This window comes from Helicoverpa armigera, chromosome 1 (assembly GCF_030705265.1).
Source record: "Helicoverpa armigera isolate CAAS_96S chromosome 1, ASM3070526v1, whole genome shotgun sequence".
In the NCBI taxonomy this organism is placed as follows: domain Eukaryota; kingdom Metazoa; phylum Arthropoda; class Insecta; order Lepidoptera; family Noctuidae; genus Helicoverpa; species Helicoverpa armigera.
The window spans coordinates 7119724-7140022 of record NC_087120.1 but is presented as its reverse complement, the minus strand read 5'-3'; the positions used below and the strand labels follow the sequence as shown (position 1 = coordinate 7140022).

General features: G+C 34.6%; 1 protein-coding gene and 1 long non-coding RNA gene across 6 annotated transcripts in view; one reads left to right on the top strand and one right to left on the bottom strand.

The window, feature by feature from the left end:
* Positions 1-20299, bottom strand: part of LOC110374484 (uncharacterized) — a 102611-nt gene that overhangs the window by 39002 nt on the left and 43310 nt on the right. Inside the window, exon 3 of the long non-coding RNA XR_007512294.2 lies at positions 1073-1130. This is a non-coding gene — a long non-coding RNA (uncharacterized LOC110374484). The remainder of the gene's footprint in view (positions 1-1072; positions 1131-20299) is intronic.
* LOC110374481 (uncharacterized protein) overlaps positions 1-20299 on the top strand; it is a 101205-nt gene that overhangs the window by 37867 nt on the left and 43039 nt on the right. The gene's annotated exons all lie outside the window — the stretch shown is intronic.

Here is a 20299-nt window from a genome sequence, read left to right as displayed (position 1 = left end):
AACAATTAATTAAATAAATTACTTCTTGTAACACGCTGCGTTTTCAAGAACAATGTTCCCGGAATAATGCAGTTAACACATAAGTTAGAAACCATCAGTTGGAAACCTTTTTGATGTATATTTTACTTACGTAGTTGCAAGTATTTTTGATTGTTTAAAATGAACAATGATTGCGGTTTTATGTTAACTACGACTACACCTATATTATTTTTAGTATTATTTATTTATAGTCTTAGTACCTGCAGTCAGTCCACCAATCATTTAACGTGATTATTTTTGTATTGTAATTGAACCCGTTAAGGGTAAAATTCTTTTAATTTTGGTAATTTAAAACCTATCTTTTCATTCTTTCATGATGACGAGAGGTTAGGGGGATTGTAGTGTTGTCGACGACGCAAATGCATTATGAAACCAAAAAGTTTGAATACGGTAATCAGTAATGCTCATTATTTACTGTCAAAAAATGTATGACAACCTCTTGATATGCTTATTTTTTTTTAAACTTGAATAAAAGAATCAATGTGGAGACTATTTCAAGGCACGCATACCTATTTTCGCATTGGTTGATCGCGTTGTCAATTTCACATACAATATTAATCATTTCGCTCTGAAGGCTGTCGGTAATAACGTATGGTGGGTTCAGCAACGCGTAGGCGGAAATAATTACTTTTATCGCACATTATTTTGACGTTCGGCAACTATAAATTTTAAAGTACGCGTACAAGCACAAACTGTAAGTGACGTCTTTCTTTATCCGTATATATAATATACGCAATAATGCCAATTTTAGTAGTTTTTGAAATTACAGTTTACAACAAGATTCTTGTCTTGCAAAATCGGTAGATACGAATTACAAGCATTGTTATAAAGATTTGATTAGGCGACGGAATTAGTTGTATCAATTTAAAGAAATGCGCCCTAAAGTTTAAATAAATAATTAAATAAGACTCGTTAATTAATAAGCCATACGATTTCACGTGAAACCTTAGCTACTTCGTTAAAAAATGATATACGTAGTGATATTAGATGCAAGCTATCTATAAGAAAGCAAGTGAGAAGCACAAACACTCACCGTGAGTTATACGAGTACGTAGATACGTGCTGTCGGAGTTTCTCGCGCCCTCAAGTACCTGCAAATAAACGCGCACTTTATTTAATGGCAACTTCTTCCATGTAAACAGACCAGCAAATAGTTTAACAAGGAAACACGACAATAACTTGTTAAAAACAACCGGTCAATGCGTACCGAACTTGAGCGAAAATCTGAGGTAAGAAATACCTCCTATTTTCGAAGTTTTAAACTTAGGACTATTGTTGAGGACAGAGGAATAACTATGAACCAGTGAAGCAGTGTTTTTAACAAAGTTTTGGCTTTTAACAATTTAAGAAAATACTTTTTAAGAAATGATGATAAATTGTTTTATTTATAGGCAAAAATAAAACCGCATAATAGTATTATCAATATGCATTTTGGATTTATTTGCATCAACATCCCTTTCATTGAAGATCTTTAGCGAAAGGATTTTTTAATTGGCGTGATGTGTTATTTCAGTTTAGTAAACACCGAAATAAATGTGCAGGATTTAGTGATTGCACACCCATATTTCATTTGTACGTTCTGCACACCAAAATGTTAAAGCATTAATTATTTGCCCACTTATGGCTTCCATATTGTCATAAACAAAACCGTTTCTGCGGTAGAGACAAAGCTTTCTTGATAACAATTTGGAGCCAGCACAAAATGCATTCATCTCAAAGAAATTGTCGTCGACACAACTAAGAAATGTTTATCTATTTCTCCGCAAGTATCGCCTCCAGGTAGACCAACAGTCTTTATGTTTTAACTTGGAAGAAAGAAAAACGAAGGAAGCGACAGTCTGACAGATAAATAAAATGGTGCCAATTCCGAGAACTGAGTGAAATTAAAAATATTTTCTCTATCATTTTAAAAAGGTTTCAGGAATTTAAAGAGCATTTTATGATGGTAGTTTTTCTTGTTTTTTAGCTTTTATGACTTGTAGAAAAAGTATTTTTTCTTGAAAAGACGCTACGATGGTTACAACCAACTTAAAATGGTTTATAAAAAATGAAATTAACTTTAACTACCCAGATACTAAACACGACACGACCTGCGGGCAGTCATGTTAAAGTCTGTATTATGAACAGTACATCTGCTTTCAAGTTTTATGAAACACGTTATTATCTACGCAATATTGCATTACGGAAACTTATCTTCAAAGAAACATATCTGAAACCTAGTGAGGGCGAAGCCCGCAAAGGTTCCGAGTTCGCTAAAAGCTACCTGCAGCTCGATTATATCGGGACCTATCGATAGTTTGAGGTCCATGTTCGTTGTGCAATAAAGAATATTCTATTCTATTCGAGACAGATATATATGTAGGATCAGGAGAGCCGAGCGGTACACCATCAGGGTTTGGAGTCCCCATTTTATTGGGATAGATAAGACTTTAATACAAAATAACAATGTTTAATTACACAAAATAATAATCCACACAGTATACAGTTTAAAACAATAAATTAGATAGACCACGAACAGACCTTACGGTCACAGTTCGTACAGTGGCATAGGCCACCCACATACACAGTATGTTAGTAAATAATATGGCGACACGAACAGACTTTACAGTCACAGTTCGTACAGCGGCGTAAGCCACCCACATACACAGTATGTTAGTAAATGATATGGCGACACGAACAGACTGTACAGTCACAGTTCGTACAGCGGCGTAAGCCACCCACATACACAGTATGTTAGTAAATGATATGGCGACACGAACAGACTGTACAGTCACAGTTCGTACAGCGGCGTAAGCCACCCACATACAAAGTATGTTTGTAAATAATATGGCGAAACGAACAGACCCTAGACTAGGGTCACAGTCCGTACAGCGGCGTAAGCCACCCAAGTACAAAGTGTATCGTATGCCAATACAGCTATGTGAATATACAGCGAGGCTGTACCAAGGAAACCGACAGTTCTGTCGGGAGCAGGAGCTCTATAATGAGTCTAATCCGAAGATAGACTGATTTCGTCATCAAATGCATGGCCTTTTATAGGACGTTCGAACAATGACCCCTCTCCGCAACAACTCTATCCAAAGCGCGCGAAAGCGCGCCAAGCGTTTACTTGATACAACATTATTAAGATTTAGCTTAATCTAACTAGATTCTTACAAGACTTTTACATTGCAAAGTTGTTAAATTATCCAAGAATGCTTATTGTAATTAGACAATCGCATTTAAACGTTAAAATAATCAAAATAACATGTTATTGTTGATATTGACAAAATCAATTTAGGTCCTGTTATTATAATAAGTACCTAGTCAAAAATTCAATTCACATGTTTACAGAGTACTTTATAAATCTAGTTTAGATTTATTAGACAAGAAATTGGCAAGATAACTTAATAATAATCGGTAATAAAAGAATCAAAACATTCATTTGGATATTACTATTGTTCACGAAACAGGGCGCGAACCCATTTTAAATCTATGGTCTTATCTATGGATCTATGGTATACATTGTTGTTTTTTTTTGTTTGGATACAGACAATGGTGATTGACATTGACATCTATCTGTCACATTTTTGTTCGGATATCCACAGTGGTAATTGATCTATCTCCGACATATAATTTAGTTTTTTAACTCTCGGCAAAAAGGTCCTATTTAAAATTAGAAGGTTCTAGAATATTTAGGGCACGGCAGTGTCTATATCCATGTGGAACCAATTCTATTGCGGCTTTATAAAAATACTTAAATCAATAGCAAAGCGAATGGAAATAAAGTTTAAATTTTCTTTGACTATGAAGCTAGTAACATAAAGGGCCGGATAACGATCAGCGATTGTTTGACCCCTTTGCCAAGAAAATCTATTTCCGTGCGTCACAAATATGGCCACTACTCGTGCCCGCAAACTTCATGGAAACCTTTTGCTTTAACTAAAAATACTTTTTGCAGACAGTGTTTGCTGCCATCCCACGTTCAAATAAAAACATTTCACAAAACTTGTACAGTTTAAAACGAATTAACTAATTAAAAAAACTTCTGAAAATAATCTACTTACATCTACTGAAAAATAACCTCTTACCGTAAAATTTAAAATGTAGAGCTTCAGTATATTTTCTAGCGGAGCATTTGCTAGGAAATATTCTAACAAAATATACGTGAGTTAATCACATAAGCCGTCGGTAAGATCGCGGTTTCCCGGAAGCCGCGCGGTTGGAGGATGCAAGCCCCGGCTGAGGCGTTTATGAAATGCTGCGGAACTCGCTAAGATGCTAACTCGACCCCAGAGTATTGACATTGCACATATAAAAATTCCCCGGCGTCATATTTCAAGGAAAGGAGATTTTATATTTATTCGACTTGGATTTCCATTTGAAAATACTACATGGGATATGTTATTCGAAGACTACCTACATGTTTATTCATTGTTCAGTGGAAGTTGGAACCTTACGTCAGATTAGGTGAAACTACATACAGTTTTATTATGTCCAGAAATTGAGTAATTTTATTTGTACTAAACTCGTCTTCATATTGATGAAGACTTGAATAAATATGTACCTACCTATGCGGTTTCACCCCACATATCGTGTAGAACAATATTACCGCAAAAATTAAATAAGTAACCATCAAAAGCTTTGATGCTATGGAAATTTCTGGAAAAGCCCCAAAGACAGCCGCATTGTGTAACTCGTATAACTAGTTAGTAGTTACCACAGTGTTGTGTTAAAATGTTTTCTCGAGTGGGGACCGTGTTACACTTGATTTTATTATCCTGCCGAACAATAGACTTGTGTGAAATAAATGAAGCTCTTTACAAAGTACGATAAGTAGGTAAATAATTACAGATTTTGTATAGAAGGAAGAAGATTTAGGGCAGTAATTAATTTGGCATGTTCTCAATTATATTGGTATTGCTGTTTGATAAGTGGCGGTTTCGTGTGGGATGATAAATCATAATTATATGATTACGTTACTTGCTTATGTGACACGAGACAGAGTGTTGCTATCAAGATTTTTGTTTGTACCCAATATTATTTTGGTACAAATAATTCCTTCATTTAACTAAAGTTAACGTTAAACGTTAAAGTAATTGGAAAATTAATACTAATTTTAATAATACTGGGTCAATGTAATTTTCCTAGTAATCTAATTACGTTTTGAAAATAAAGTTCATGATTTTTTAAATATGTCTGCGGCATCTACCTCTTTACATATGCCGTGAACAAGCGCAAATATTAGGCCTTCTCTGTATACGAAGAAGAAGACAGAAATATGCAGGTAAATATGTTTGCCTCTTTATGTTGTGTTAACATAAGCTAACTCGCTCCCGCCTACATTACCTACATGAAAACTTTATGAAAAATGCAAAGTATCGGGAACCGAGACCTGCCACTATCTATAGGTACCTAACTATTTTGTAGCCTATTCACACACATAAAGTTCTCGAGTTACGACGAAATTGAGTTCACAATGAGCCTTATGGTCAGATGTGACATCTAAATAAAATCTTCTTACATTCGGAAAGTAGGACAAGGAATGTCACGCCCCGCGCGGCTCATACAGATGTACTTAGTAAGTCTGGAAAACGTGGCCTGAATGCCATAAATTCATTCGCGAATATACTCGCTGGAGCCCAATAAAAACACATTATTACTTATTATCTGTTTTCTGTTCATTTCACCGAGAGCCAAATAAACAGTGCCACTTTCGTATTTATAATATCAATACCGAGTGTTAATGTAAAGGGAATCAGCGATGAAAAAGGGAACGGAAAATTACGATGATTGGACATACAGAAAACTGCCAAATGAATAACTTTAACTGATGAAAATGAGCATAAAATATGAATACATAATGTTATTAAATTTTTGCTCAAGTTATTTCTTTTATTCGACTTGTAAATCATGTGACAAAAAGTTGACATGTAAATCATGAATAGGTATCACACGATAAAAACCATAAAGAAATATAATAATATTACAGTCTCATACAACATTTTTCTTCCATTTCATATTCTAATAGAACCTGGATCGAGTACTTATTATTGGCACTTAAGTGGCTATGAAAGCAGTAAATCGTTTAAAACCCTTGAGAGGTAAAAAATCATAAAACAGTCTTTTAAGCGTATTAATGTTGTTTATTTTCTTACAGCAAAAATTATAAATTTAAAAAAACCCCCGACCCAAAAAAAGTACGCAATAATTATGACAAAAGGTTAAAAACGCTAAACCCTATAAAAAGCAAAAAATAACTTTTAACACTACGTAAACTAAATTTTGTCGTGTCGGGGGACCGCTCTAATTAATTCATTACTTTAGATACGTGTTTTTTTTTTAAACGAATGTTGTAATTAGGTAGGTATCATTTGATTTATGAAGGTAAAAAGCGGTCCCCCGACACGTCAAAATTTAGTTTACGTAGTGTTAAAAGTTATTTTTTGCTTTTTATAGGGTTTAGCGTTTTTAACCTTTTGTCATAATTATTGCGTACTTTTTTTGGGTCGGGGGTTTTTTTAAATTTATAATTTAATTTTATTTCATGTTTTTTAAAGGAGCTCCTTAATTTTTCCTTCTTTCCTTTAATTTATTTTATCTTAAGATAGGGTCGCTATATGCGATCTCGGCCAAAGGAAGCTGTTTAACAATCCTCATAACAAACTGGCTCTGGGAGAATTGCACAGATTGAGAAACAATAAAGATTAACCTTTGGACATTCTACGTTTTTCAGCAAAAATATAAATCGGTTTATCCGTTTCATTCCGGCATTCCAGGGTTTCATCCGCCACATCCCATTTCCAGCATCAGGTTCTCGTCAATCAGAAACATGAAGAGAACTCGTCAAGACAAATTCAACGAGCCCAAACTCGATGGGTTTACTAAAAGGCAGTTCAGGGTTACGTCTCCTACCTTCGTACCCTAACAGCAGACCAGCTCAGTGGTTCCAAAAGGCATTAGTGTTTCAAATTTCAAATCCCACATATACTTGCAAGTAAACTGAGCCTGTAACATTCCTATCACATCTAGCAAACGAGCTGATGACCTTGAAGACCTGAACCGATTTCCACCCAACATAGCTAAGAACACTCCCGACTCTCATACCTTTTAAACAAAAAAAACCGCATTACAATCGGATCATCCGTTTGGGAGCTACGATGCCACATACACACACACACACACACACAGACACGTCAAACTTATAACACCCCGTCGTTTTTGCGTCGGGGGTTAAAAAATGGTGGAGCTAGTGTTTTAAAGCAAGCTGCTTTTTCCAGTTTATTGACAAATAAGAATATAGGTAGATAAGTGAACAGGAGCGACGGCTGACGGGAAACGTTTGCTTGCAATACGGTGCATTGTGCTCCTTTGTAGCCTAACAAAAGAGGCAACAATAGTTAATCTGCCAATCCGCTTACTGAAACACATATTTAACACAATTGCTATCCGAAGGAAAATTGCTTTAATATTTTCCCTTTATTCTCCCATCAATACTTCGTTCAATATTGACAAGCTCTTTCAAGATAGCGCAGTAATGGACGTATGTCGATATTTTACTTTGGAGGAGTGGCGTATGAAACTTTAAGCCGAACACAAATAAGGGGCTGTTCTTATCTACTATCCCAGTAAAGTCCTCTTATTGTTGACCCAAGTCCGTAAAAAGCAGTCATAAAGGAGTTTTTATGTGTTATAAGTAAAAACAGGCGAGATACCGTAAATGGTGACATTATAATACGATGAATGAAGTTTTTGCTTCAGGTCCCGCCACTTAACCGTCGCAATGCGCTTTCCTGCGCTGCGGTCAAACCACCTTGAATAAAGTGCTGTGGACTAATTAATGCGAGTATTTTAAAACCACCGACATTAATTAGCGTTTAACAAAGTTATAGTTAGTAAGTAATACCATTTTCGCTAATGGATGATACCTAACTACTCTAGTTTAACAAGTAGCAGAGAGATAGTGTTCTCAAAAATATGTGGGTATATGCTTTCTTATTTTATTTAAATTACATGTTCGTAATCTTTATACAAAGAAAATTACTATTTATTTACTTGTATGTTACTACATACAAGGCCTCACTTATATTTTCTCAAATGGTGTAATTAGACTAATGAGGGAACTGCGTGACTGTGACTTTTTGCGCTAACTTTCAAAAATAGTCCTCTACTAAGAACTCAGCTGATAATCTTGCACTTCTCTTAACCAGACTAATCCAACTACTTACAGAAATGTATGTCTCAATAATGACTATCGTCGCATTTATTCCTATTTAACCTAATGTTTTATTAACCCTGACATTCCGGAACAAAGTGGGACCAGAAAAAAAACATTCACTAACGATACGATAAAACGATAATGAAGTTTCACTGAACGGTTTTCAATTTCTTTTATAAACGGTGAAGGTAAAAGCGAACTCAATTGGATTAATCTGCTGTATTAGCACGTCAATGCAAATGAATTTATAAACCACCTGCGGAATAATTGGCTTACATGCCACCGCAATAGTTCAGCGACGAAAAGTCAAAAAAAACAACATTTAATCTTATAGCGAAAAAGTATCGGCTTTTACGCATAATTATTTTTCAGTTATTCACACAAGCTACTAGAAAGTTTAATACACAAAAATGTTTCACAAAAGTGGTCATTTCGGAACAATAATATTGTTTTACGTGTATTCGGAATCGGTTTAATTTCGCGAAATGGAATTAAGCCGATTCCGCAAATATGTAGTTACAATAATGAATATTTACAGGTTTCGTGTGGGATTATTTATAACGGCTGTTTAAGATAAAATATTTCAGTTATTTACAGCTGAAAATATCATTGCCGATAAATATTGACTGGTTGGTTTTCCAAGTCAAACATGAAAAGTTAAACTTGACCGACCGCACTATGTTGCTGTCAGTCATCAAGAATGTACTTGGCACACAGTTTATATAGGTACCTATATAAGTTATATATACATATATAAATATACTAGCCGATTTCCCGCAGTTTATATATATATAATATATATATATATATATATATAATATTGCTATGTTACTCGCAGATAGTATAGCTTTCTAGTGGTAAAAGAATATTTAAAATCGGTCCAGTAGTTTTTGAGTTTATCCATTACAACCAAACAAACAAACAAAGTTTTCCTCTTTACAATATTAGTATAGAAGATCATATATATTATTTTCATATTTTTATATATGAAGTACGTAATGGCACGTGCCCGAGAGCACAGGAACATTGCGTTATTTCTGGACAAGTGACTGTCAGCTGCTTGTGACAAGTAAAAAACCGGCCAAGTACGAGTCGGACTTGTACGTAAATTACGTTTGTTTTATGGTAGCCCCCCCCCCCTAAAATATTAATATTCTAGTTTTTACATTTATTTGGAAACATAACCAAACTTTAATAATAATGACAGCGAAGTCTTAGTACCTGATAGGGTACCGAGCTCCAAATTCCAGATTCCAAGAAACATTTTCTTCCTTGCTTCTATGAGTAAATATAATACATTGATATTGAATAGGTGTTTGTCGAATTAACTATGCCTGAACAAATCGTTCTGCTAAACAGATAAGTAGCTCCATCTAATAATAGAAATTTCCGCAGAGCTTATAAGAACTACAAGACTGTGTTTTAGAAAAAAAAAATATTTCTACTTAATTGCGAATGTTGTCGCCTCGAGCTAAATTTTAAATTACAAAAAAATAAGAGGTTCTGGTTGACACTAATCAATGAAAATTGAAGATGTGACCACCGACGTGAAAGTAAAGTAAAGACTCTTTAAAATTTTACCCTTTTTTATTATTTGTGATATACCTATAATCTTTACAAGTTGCAATTTTATTACTGTAATGGTAATTTCTAGTTATAACTGTGTAACATTAAAATGAAACTGTGTAAAGCAAGAAGATCGGTCTGACCTTGGTTTAACGGCGACGGTAAACCCTATCATTACCAATATCGCCTCGTTTGCTACAATTTGTTATAAAATAGATTAGGGCCATATATGGTTACAGAACTAAACGATATTTGTTTTCACAGTTATTTTCGATAGCGAACTTCTTGCCCTACAAAGCTACTTCGAGAATAGATTTCCAAGGCTGGCTGAAAAATCTGATCTTTCAACCGATGTGGCACAATTGGACAGTACAGGCAGTTTATTTTTATACCCCATTCCTAAAAGACTCCACAGACAAAAATATTTTTATAAAAATTGTTCATAAATAATGAACTTGAAATGTTTTGAAACTGCATTTTGTGGTTTAATTTCTAGGTCCCCAATATGCTAAAGTTCATGAATGATGAAGTACTTTATCATACAGTTACGCAACGGTTTCCGCATTCATTATTGTAGGTAAACTTTGAACTCATTTTCAAGGTAAACATCATGTTATAATTAAGATTTATTAACCAATAGAACCACTAAAACCATTGCATTCCCAGATTTCCAATTAATTTCAAATAATCAGAAATAAAATTCACATTTGAACTGAGTTTTGTGCTACGTACAATTTGATATTGAAATGATATTGCCGTTTGACTGGCCTACATTTTTATTGAATTTGTTCAAACTTTTCAGAACAAATTACGTCAGTTTTGAAGCTGTAATTTAAACAAATAAAGCTTTTTATGTAGTATAATCCACTGAAAAATCATCTAACCTGAGCAATATCATGAGCTGAATATCATGAGCTGCGTTCATATATTGAGCATAATCCAACTATATTAAATACAATTGTTCCTTTATAATACCCGGATAATGTATTTAATAAAACCCTAAATATATTGTAAAAGCTAGGAAACCTTATTATGCAATCCCAATTTTTATGGATTGGTGATTGGCAATTCGGAACACGCATAATTCGAATGATAACGGAAAACCCACACGCTCACATTCCAAATCTGAACGATTTAAAAAGATTATAGTATAGATAAGATAAGATATTATGTATAGATAAGATATTAGTATTAGTCGCCACTTTTTGCTCTTAATAAAAAAATACGGTTCGCAGAGGAATGTCGATGAAGGATCCTCGTTTTGTACATTTACGAGCGAAGCGGCGCGGGCCATCTGCGCGACGGCGGGCGGAGCGTACCTAGTAGATACCTAGCGAAATGTAGCGTGTTCTAGGAACGAAGAACTCTCCTGGCCGGCGCGTCATACAAAGCGAACACCGCTAACAGCCCCGATTCAGACATCCTTTTGTGAACGCTCTGCAGTAAATAAACGAAATAGAGAGTTCGCTGCGCTTGTAATGTAACAAGTACATACATACTGAAAGAATGTTTGGATGTCCATTTCTGCAATTAGTGGGAAATTAAATTGCAGGAATTTCGTTTCAAAGAGATACAAAACGTTGAATATGATTTATTTACGAGAAAATATTGTTCAGTTCAGTTCTCCCAGAAGTTTTACATTTCGTTTTGTACATGACATTTTCAGTGCGCGCGATAAGCGAGTGGTATGGGTGAGTAATATCGTCCCCCCAAATCTGTGTGTGACACAGGATCTCAAGAAGAACATTGACCTCTGAAATTCTTTTCTGAAAAAATAATAATAGCGAAATGAAGGCGCAAGAAGTTACCTCTACCCCTATACGCCTCCCACTTATGAAAGTTGAAGAAAAATATTTGATGTTCGATGAAACATACCTGGGTACCTACTTACGTTTTTCTAATAAAGTGAGCTTTTGTGAAAATCTAAGAGTGTCATCTACCTTAATGTCACGTACACGAGTCTCGTTGGCCGGTCTAGTCTAAGTAAGTTATTCCAAAGGTTTCAAAAAATTTACATTACATTAAAAGTGTTCCTTGAGCAAGATTGCATAGAATCTTCCTACTTTTCATACCTGTTCCTTACATAACACTGAAATATACTAGTCACCAGCCCTGAATCTATTTATAGGTCGGAGGCTAAAGGTTTAATACATTTACGAATATACATACATGGATGATTGAAGCTTCAAGGGCAAAATATTTTAATAACAAACGTAAAAGTACACCGAGTAAATATATGTATGTCATGAAAGATCGTTTGACACATGTCGAGCATATCACTATCGTGGACAGATATATCCATGAAATGTCTATCTCGTTTGGCAATGACGTATCTATCTCGTTTGGCTAAATCTACCACCAAGATGCTATTTCAAAAATCTCCTGAGAAAGTGACAAATGACAAGAGCACACTGGACGAGGGTATTTTGCTCAGAGTGCGCGAGCTACTTGGACCGTGTAGATGCACCATAAGAGAAACAAATAAAGAATCTCTACCCAGCGCAAGGGGCTGTCACCATGTGGAATGTCCATGCGGGCGTCGCGGTCGTTAGCCTAATAGCCAAGAGCCTCGATCGACGCCTTGAGACTCTCATTAGGCGGCTGGGTCAAGGCAAGAAGGCGCTCTTTAAAACAGCACGTATTGTGAGGTATTGGGGTCTCAACCTATCTATATATATAATCTCAATACTATATGCCACCTATTTCAAAGTTTTTAGTGTTTTAATTTGTAAATTAAATTAAATAAATAAATGAATATTTTGCACCAAACACAAAAAAATATTTTTATGGTGTTACGATAAGTTACATAAAATATTTAAGTCACAAATAAAGTTATGATTCCCCCCAGAAACATAAACTAAACAGTGACAATACAAGTTACTCAAAGGGCATTCATATTGTTATTGTAATGCGCTTTTCATTGTTTGTTCTCCTCGCATTTACAGAATATTCCGAGCTAAATAAACGAAGTCAAAGAACTACACAATTATTCCTTTGTAAATGAGATAGCGCACATTTTCTAATGAAGTTATTCTCACTTCTGTACAAATGCTTTTATTAATGGAGCTGCTGGAATTACGGAATCTGTCTGTTTAGCTCTCAAGCTCATTTGCAACCATAAAATACGTAATTTTATTTGATATAAGGTCTTTATGTTTAGCTACGGAAAGACAAAAAGTTACTTTATTTTTAGGGTACTATTATTGACATTAATATAAGAAAAAAACAACTATTTCGCGTTTCATTATCTAACCAACAAACAAGAAACCATTAGAAATATCAACATTGACGCGATTGTAGCAGGATAACATAGCGGCTAAAATGACGATAAAGAATATAACTCTCCATGATTATTGAGCTGTCCAAGTAGTTGGGAAGGGGAAGTGACTGGCAAATAGTCAATAAACTCTTGATGCCTCTGTAGATACTACAATATCTATATAAAGCTGAGGAGTTTGTTTGTTTTGGGAGCTACCAGTGAAACTTCAACAAATCATCACAAAATCAAACACAAATCATTTTACCAAAATTATAACAATGCTAGCTTATACCAGCGGTTTCATCAACTTCCCGAGGGAAAAACTTCTCGCACCTGGATAAAGAAAGCAGCCTATATGTTAAAAAAGTAGGCTATATTGTTATTCTGATGTATAGACCTATAAGCTAGTACTACTGCCAAGTTTCGCCACAGTCTATTCTTTACTTTTTGTGTTAAATAGGAATACATTTATGCGTAAAGTACTATAGACGTAGGTATAGTAAAAAGCCTGGATAATGTCAATATTGGATCCGGAAGAGTCTTGTGTAGTTTCAAGTTTCGTATGTGGAATTTAATTTTAAATTCTTTGGGTAAACAGAACCTTCTTGTCATATTAAAATATCCTGTGGTGACTTTAACTAGTACGAATAAAATATGTTTTTTGCTAAATAAACAAAGCAAGAGAGGATGTCGTGAGATTAATAAAAAACAAAAAGAGTTTTTCAGTGGAACTCCAGTCATATTTAAATTCTACCCTGCTTCACGGTACTCGGTAAGGAGTGTTGATCGGGTTCAAGTTAGATCTCGTATAAGCTGAGAAGCAGGGTTTATTGCATAATTGAAGGTAGACGAGGACTCTAGAATCTCGCATATTAAATAAATAAAAATTAGTACGTTATAAATCATTAGGAAACAGGTTCTTATAATTTATAAACGCGGCTACTTGTAGTCAAAGTTCATTATAAGATTTTTGTAACCAATTAAACTCTGCTGTTATTCGATGTTTCATGAAATTCCAGTTTCCATTTCCTGGCTGCATCATCAGAACAGTTCGACGGTACCATATTAATATATTGTTAACAGACAAAACTATATAGGTACAGCTGACAATTTTCAGTAGGAAAGTACCCAACAAACAAGATACTCTTATAAAATTATATGTTTAAGGTCTAATTTCTTATAGTTGCTTTAAAATCGCTTTCATTATGTCAATGTTCCTTATTATGGCACAATATAAGAAGATTTGGCTAATATTACCTTTACTCTTATAATTTGGTTGGGTTAACCATAAAAAGTCCAAATTACATGATTATAATAAGGATTGAAAATGTGTTATTCTCATAAGCGCATTTACAATGCTTTTAAGCCTTATAATATTCAAAACCTTATAAAAGCTTTTCATTTAGCTAACTGTTCTTATAATAGTAATGCATAAGCTAACTATGATACTTTTAAACTCATAGGAGCATTTCATAAGATGTCTACCCAACAAACAATATTCTGCATTTTATATGGTCTTTACAAGAATGAACGCAATCCATAATCACTTACATAGTCATTAAATACTTATACTTATAGTCATAAACCCGATACCAACAAATCACTTGAGGGTTCCGTCAATGATTTTATGGAAGATGACAATGAAGTACAGGAAATCAGTCAAGAAGAATATAAGGGATTGTTCACACCAAACGTATAGTCCGCCGCTGACTGTGAGTATACTCACTGTCTGCCCCAGTGTGAACGTCGACTCAATCTGCAGAACGCGTTCACACCAAGCCGACAATAGGCTATAGCGTACGATGCGCTACATGTGTGAACAAAAGAATAGGCTCTTTTAGGTTCACACTAGATGCGTACGCTGAGCGGCTGACTATTCTACACATAAAAGGGCTCGGTGTTTGAAGTTGCTTGTAGTATTTTATAAACGATAAAACTAGCGTAATTTATTTTTTTCAAATCAAACGTTTTACTGATATTTCAATTAAATGATGCGCATTCAGATAGTTGCCATTTGCGAAGCTCTAGAGGAAGACGAAAATAATAAAAAGAAGAGATTGTGGGTACATCCCTTAAATTTGAAGAGATGTTTTCTTGGTCAATTTCATACTTTATATTTCGAATATAGACTTTATCCAAATAAGTTCAAGAAATATTTTCGTATGATAGTAAAATATTCGATGAGGTACTATACGTTTAAGCTTATATAAATTATAAAAGGGACCCTAATTATCGACGTGCTGTACCGAGGCGCGGCGGTGCGTACGCGGCGGAGCGGCGCTATTCGGCAACTGCGTCCGCGTAGCCAATCCGCGTCCGCCGTGCATAGTCGCGTAGTAAAATAATCGGCCACTGAGAGTCAGCTACAACAGACGACGTAACAGCGTATAGTCGGTTCGGTGTGAACGACAATTTCAATATATATGGAAAAGCACTAAACTGCGTAACGCGCGCTCACAGTCAGCGGCCGACAATACGTTTGGTCTGAACGATGCCTAACGGTAGTACAAATACTCTTTACAATTTTGACAAAATAAGAATTTTGAATAAATAATAAGTGAATAGTAGCAAAACTTCTATTTTTTCACGACCAATCACAAAGTGTGAAGGTATGTTTGACAAAGTCTAATATTTGCAATGAAAACATTTTCTTCGTACGATAAAATGTGTCAAATTCCATGGCCATCTCTTGTTTTGGACAGTCAGATCTTCTCCGTAAATACGACCATTGTGATAATACCTAAAATGTAATATAGCTAATATTAATACAGCTACGGAATGATGAAAGGAACCCTAACGGTAGATAAAATGGCGATAGCAGATGGAATAAATGTTGCCATTACAGAGCTTATAATCTTATAGATTTCTAATAGACGTTGTGAGAATGATATTACCCTTGTAAAAGCGTTATAAAAAACATGCCTAAATAATTATTCACATTTTTACGTCAAAACTACTCAAATTCAAGGGCGCGTTGATATAATTACACTTTTTGTACCACATTTTATCATACGTTTGAATTCCCACACAGTTTTCTCAATAAACAAGCACACTATATGTACTCTCGGATTCAGGTACACTAAAAAAAATAAATGAAATTAATCATGGTTCTTGTTTTCTTTAAAATACTCGTTGACGCTGCCAAACTGTGAAAAATCACTCAACAAAACACTTGTTGCAGAATCTCAAACACTGATTTTCAGGCGAATAGCTTTAAAATAGAATTTGTCTTGCCGCTATAAGTTTTACTCCCTTGTTGCTCGCCATTATAAAACATGTATAAGGTTGGTTGGCTTTTTAAGAGCAAATCCTTTTGCTTTTATTAGTTTGACTCCCTTATCGCTTGCTATAATAAAGTACATATAAGAAAAAGAAGCTGACAATAAAGCAAATATAAGGGGGGTTTGAGGTTATTGTTCTTGTAATTTGTGCCCAAACGCACCCTTATTAGCGTTAATACGGCTCTTATAAGAAATTTATTTTTGGCATTTTTAGCCACTATGAGAGGATTTTTTGTTTGTTGGGTATGCTACAATCCTTAGAAAATGGTCGAATTAGCTACCTAAGATTGCATTACATACATGGCGAACTAATAAAAGCGTATTAAGAGAAACAAAAGATAAAATATAAGTTCTTCGAACAAGGCACCTAGTTTCCATTACATATTTAGTTACATACAAGACAACCTAATAAAAACGGCAAAAAGACAAAATATAAATACTTCTAAAGTTTTTTTTTTCACTATCAGAATACCTAACAAGGCGGGCGAAGGAGGCGACATGACAGTTACTTATCTCTAATTTCCGATACGGGTACAATACAGGCGGTTGTCTCATAAAATTCGAGCATATTTTACGCTCCGTTTAAGGTCTGGAAGCTTGGGCTCGAGGGTAGAGGAGGCTGCCCTTGACACGATTATCTAGGGCGCGATGGCATGGGAGAGTAACTCGCCCGCAAATATATAGTCAACAACAAAAATACGGGATATACTTCCCATGTTGCGGAAAGAATGGTTCTTTTTCTTTAATTGGTAAATGGTAAAATGTTGTGTTGATATATCGGGTGTGTCGTACCTAATGACATTAAATTCAATCATCCTGGTTATTTAAATAAAAAAAAAAACTTAAACTTCTTTACTAAAAATAAAATACTATATACAAAACACTGCTTATTATATATTATGTCGATTGGCAAAAAGAAAAAAAAAACCGCTAAAATAAAAAAAATGATTTTTTTTTCAAACAAATTAACTAGAGTAAAACTGTGCGAGAATTAGAACACCATATAAGAGTCAGTCATTACAAACAACGGTAATTCTCCCTTGAAAACTGACAGCTGTTAACATTCGATACTCCTAACTTTATCTCTGCTTTACACATGATGTGACACTGAATGGATTAGGTTAATTTTCTTACATTTCGTCACAGTAAAGTGTATGTGATAGAATTTAATGTGATTAGGTACGACACACCCGATATGATGTTAAAGTAAAGTTTTTTTTCCTAATTTTTATTCGATGATCTATCAAAGAAAGAACAGTTCACCGTTTCGCCTTCGCCATCATTCGGTATTTTCAACTAAATATGATAAGATATTCTGCAGCCCTATAGAATTAAATAGTCAGGCCCCGCGCCACGGGAGAATGCTTGAGATTTTCTAATAAGTTGCTAAGTATAAGCGACCAAAACAAGTTCCTTTGCTTTCTGCCCACTTGGGTGAAGACTCTTCAAGATTTAAAATATAAATAGTGAGCAGGTTATGGATGTCTTTGAACACTTTTTAAGGGATCTATTTGAATATTATTTATCTAATGCTGGCTTTTGACTGGCAAATTTTATAATGTACTAGCTTAGTGTCTTAACAATTGCAAAACTATTGTTTTATCAAGAAACTACGTTACATAAAATAAAGGCATTAAATTAAGAAACCCTTAAACATCATACATATTTGTGAAACCAGCTTCAAGTACGAGTGCCTATTCTTCCTCATGTAGCTATGTTATGTAGGACATAATTATTCCATGTTTCGGGTTTCATATAAAGGCGACTGCATTCAGCCTACAGCCTGCGGCGCTTGCGGTGCCTCATTCTACGTACCACTGAAGTTACCATGGAGAACAAAATGAACAACGGAGATGTCATAACGCAAAATCTCTTGAGAAAGTAGCGCGTCAAAATGCGGGTGTTCGGGGGAAGAGCAACGTTATAAGCTCCGTCATACGCCGACTTTCGAACCCAGTATTTTTTTTAAACACCAAACGTCAAAACAAAAGCCTCGTTACTTCAATAACAACTGATCGTTTTGGTCTTGCCTACCGTCGGCACATTACCTATCTGACCTACAAAAAGGCGCCTGACCTACCTTATGGCATCTCCGCTCATCTTTCCTTCCTCCGTGGAAGTTATACACACACACATGCACAGAATACATACACATTTATAACCACACTCATATCAACTACCGCGTTTGCGTTTTCAGTTCTTTAAATACGACTTGGTTTAGTTTCAACGTAGTGAATAACTGAATTTGAATTGAGAACCTTTATTTATTTCTGAGTAGCATTGTTTTCGAAATTGGACAAGACTTTTGAACTAATGTAAAGCTTGTTAAGTTGGGTTTTTCATGACTTTAACGTGTCAAACGGTAAACTGCTGTCCAGGAAGTTAATAACTATCTTGTTTAATTAATATTTATTTATATTTAGATACATAAATTAGACATAATTTTTTGGTTATCATAGGAGAACTTTTATTCTATTTATAGAATAAATTCAATTAAATGCTGTTACGCAGAAGTTATGACAAAAGATTGATTAACTGCAAGGAAGCCAAGCTAACGCAGAACATTCAAGTTCGAAACTTTGGCCAGACATTATTGTCTATCTGTTTTACAAACAACTTTACTGAATAACTGTTTTGTAATTTTGTTATCATTTTTATGTCGCCGTAGACAAAACTTCCGTACATGGGTTATTTAATATATGCTATCTGTGCTAATATAATAAAGACGAAATATTTTTTCGTTTGTAACACCATTTTTTTTAGCTATATGTTTGTAAAGGCTCCGAAACTACTGGACTAATTTCAAAAACTCTTTCAGTGCTGGATAGCTACACTCTTCCTGAGTAGCATAGGTTATACTTTTTTAAAGATAAAGATACTTTATTTTGTAAAACATGGTACAAATCATAGGTGTTATTATAAGAAGTATCAACTCATGTTTTTCCTTATGATTATACTTTATCCCGATACGGGCAGTAGTTCTCACGGGACGTGGGTGAAACCGCTGCAAAATGGCTACTTTATATTAAATGGTAAAAATATCCCACTCTATTTCTACCTTCTACGCTCTTTCAATATTATAGATTACTTCAATAAACAACAAACTTCAAACGACAGAATTAAATGAAAATGGGCGATTTCAAAGCACCTTCTCATCTGTATTAATTCAATCTTTGAAATATTCACGTTTATGAACAAACATAAGATTTACCTTCCTAGGTACTTTTAAAAGAACAATGGGTATTGTCCCTCCTTACTTTATTAATATTATAAATGCAAAAATAGCTCTGCCTGTATGACTGTCTCGCTTTTATGCCAAAATTATGGCAGCGCCTTTTTTATTCGGTATAACTACACTGTATAACTTTTTCATTTTCAATTATCTGATTTCTTTATTGTTCAGTATTTATAGAAAAATATATACACAACCTTAAATCAACTAAAAATAACAATTAACAAAAGAATATTTACAAATAAATAAAACTTTAGAGCCTCAGAAAGGACTTGCTACTATTCTATCCGAGCGACGGGACGCGGGACCTTAATAAGGCTTGTTGCATATCTACCTAATACTGTGTACATTACCAGTATATGTCAATTGATATCATAAGATAATTCGCTACTATGACACAAGGTAATAAATTAATCGTAACACAATAGCGCTCACATTAGTCGTATCTACAACATAATTGATAGGAGGGGTACATAGTGTTAATTGATTACGTCGAGATACGCTGAGATGCAATCAATTGATCTTGTCTGTGATCTGAGGTTACATATCGCATCGCATAATATCGTAGCTAAACCATTGATAGACGAGAGCTTCACTATTAATGTGTAGATTATGAACTACATTGTAAAAGCTTGATTTTTTTAAACAAATACATGTGATTTCAATTCTTAACATAATATTTATACAAACTTAAATGACTGTTGAAAAACGAAAGTTTAAAAAAA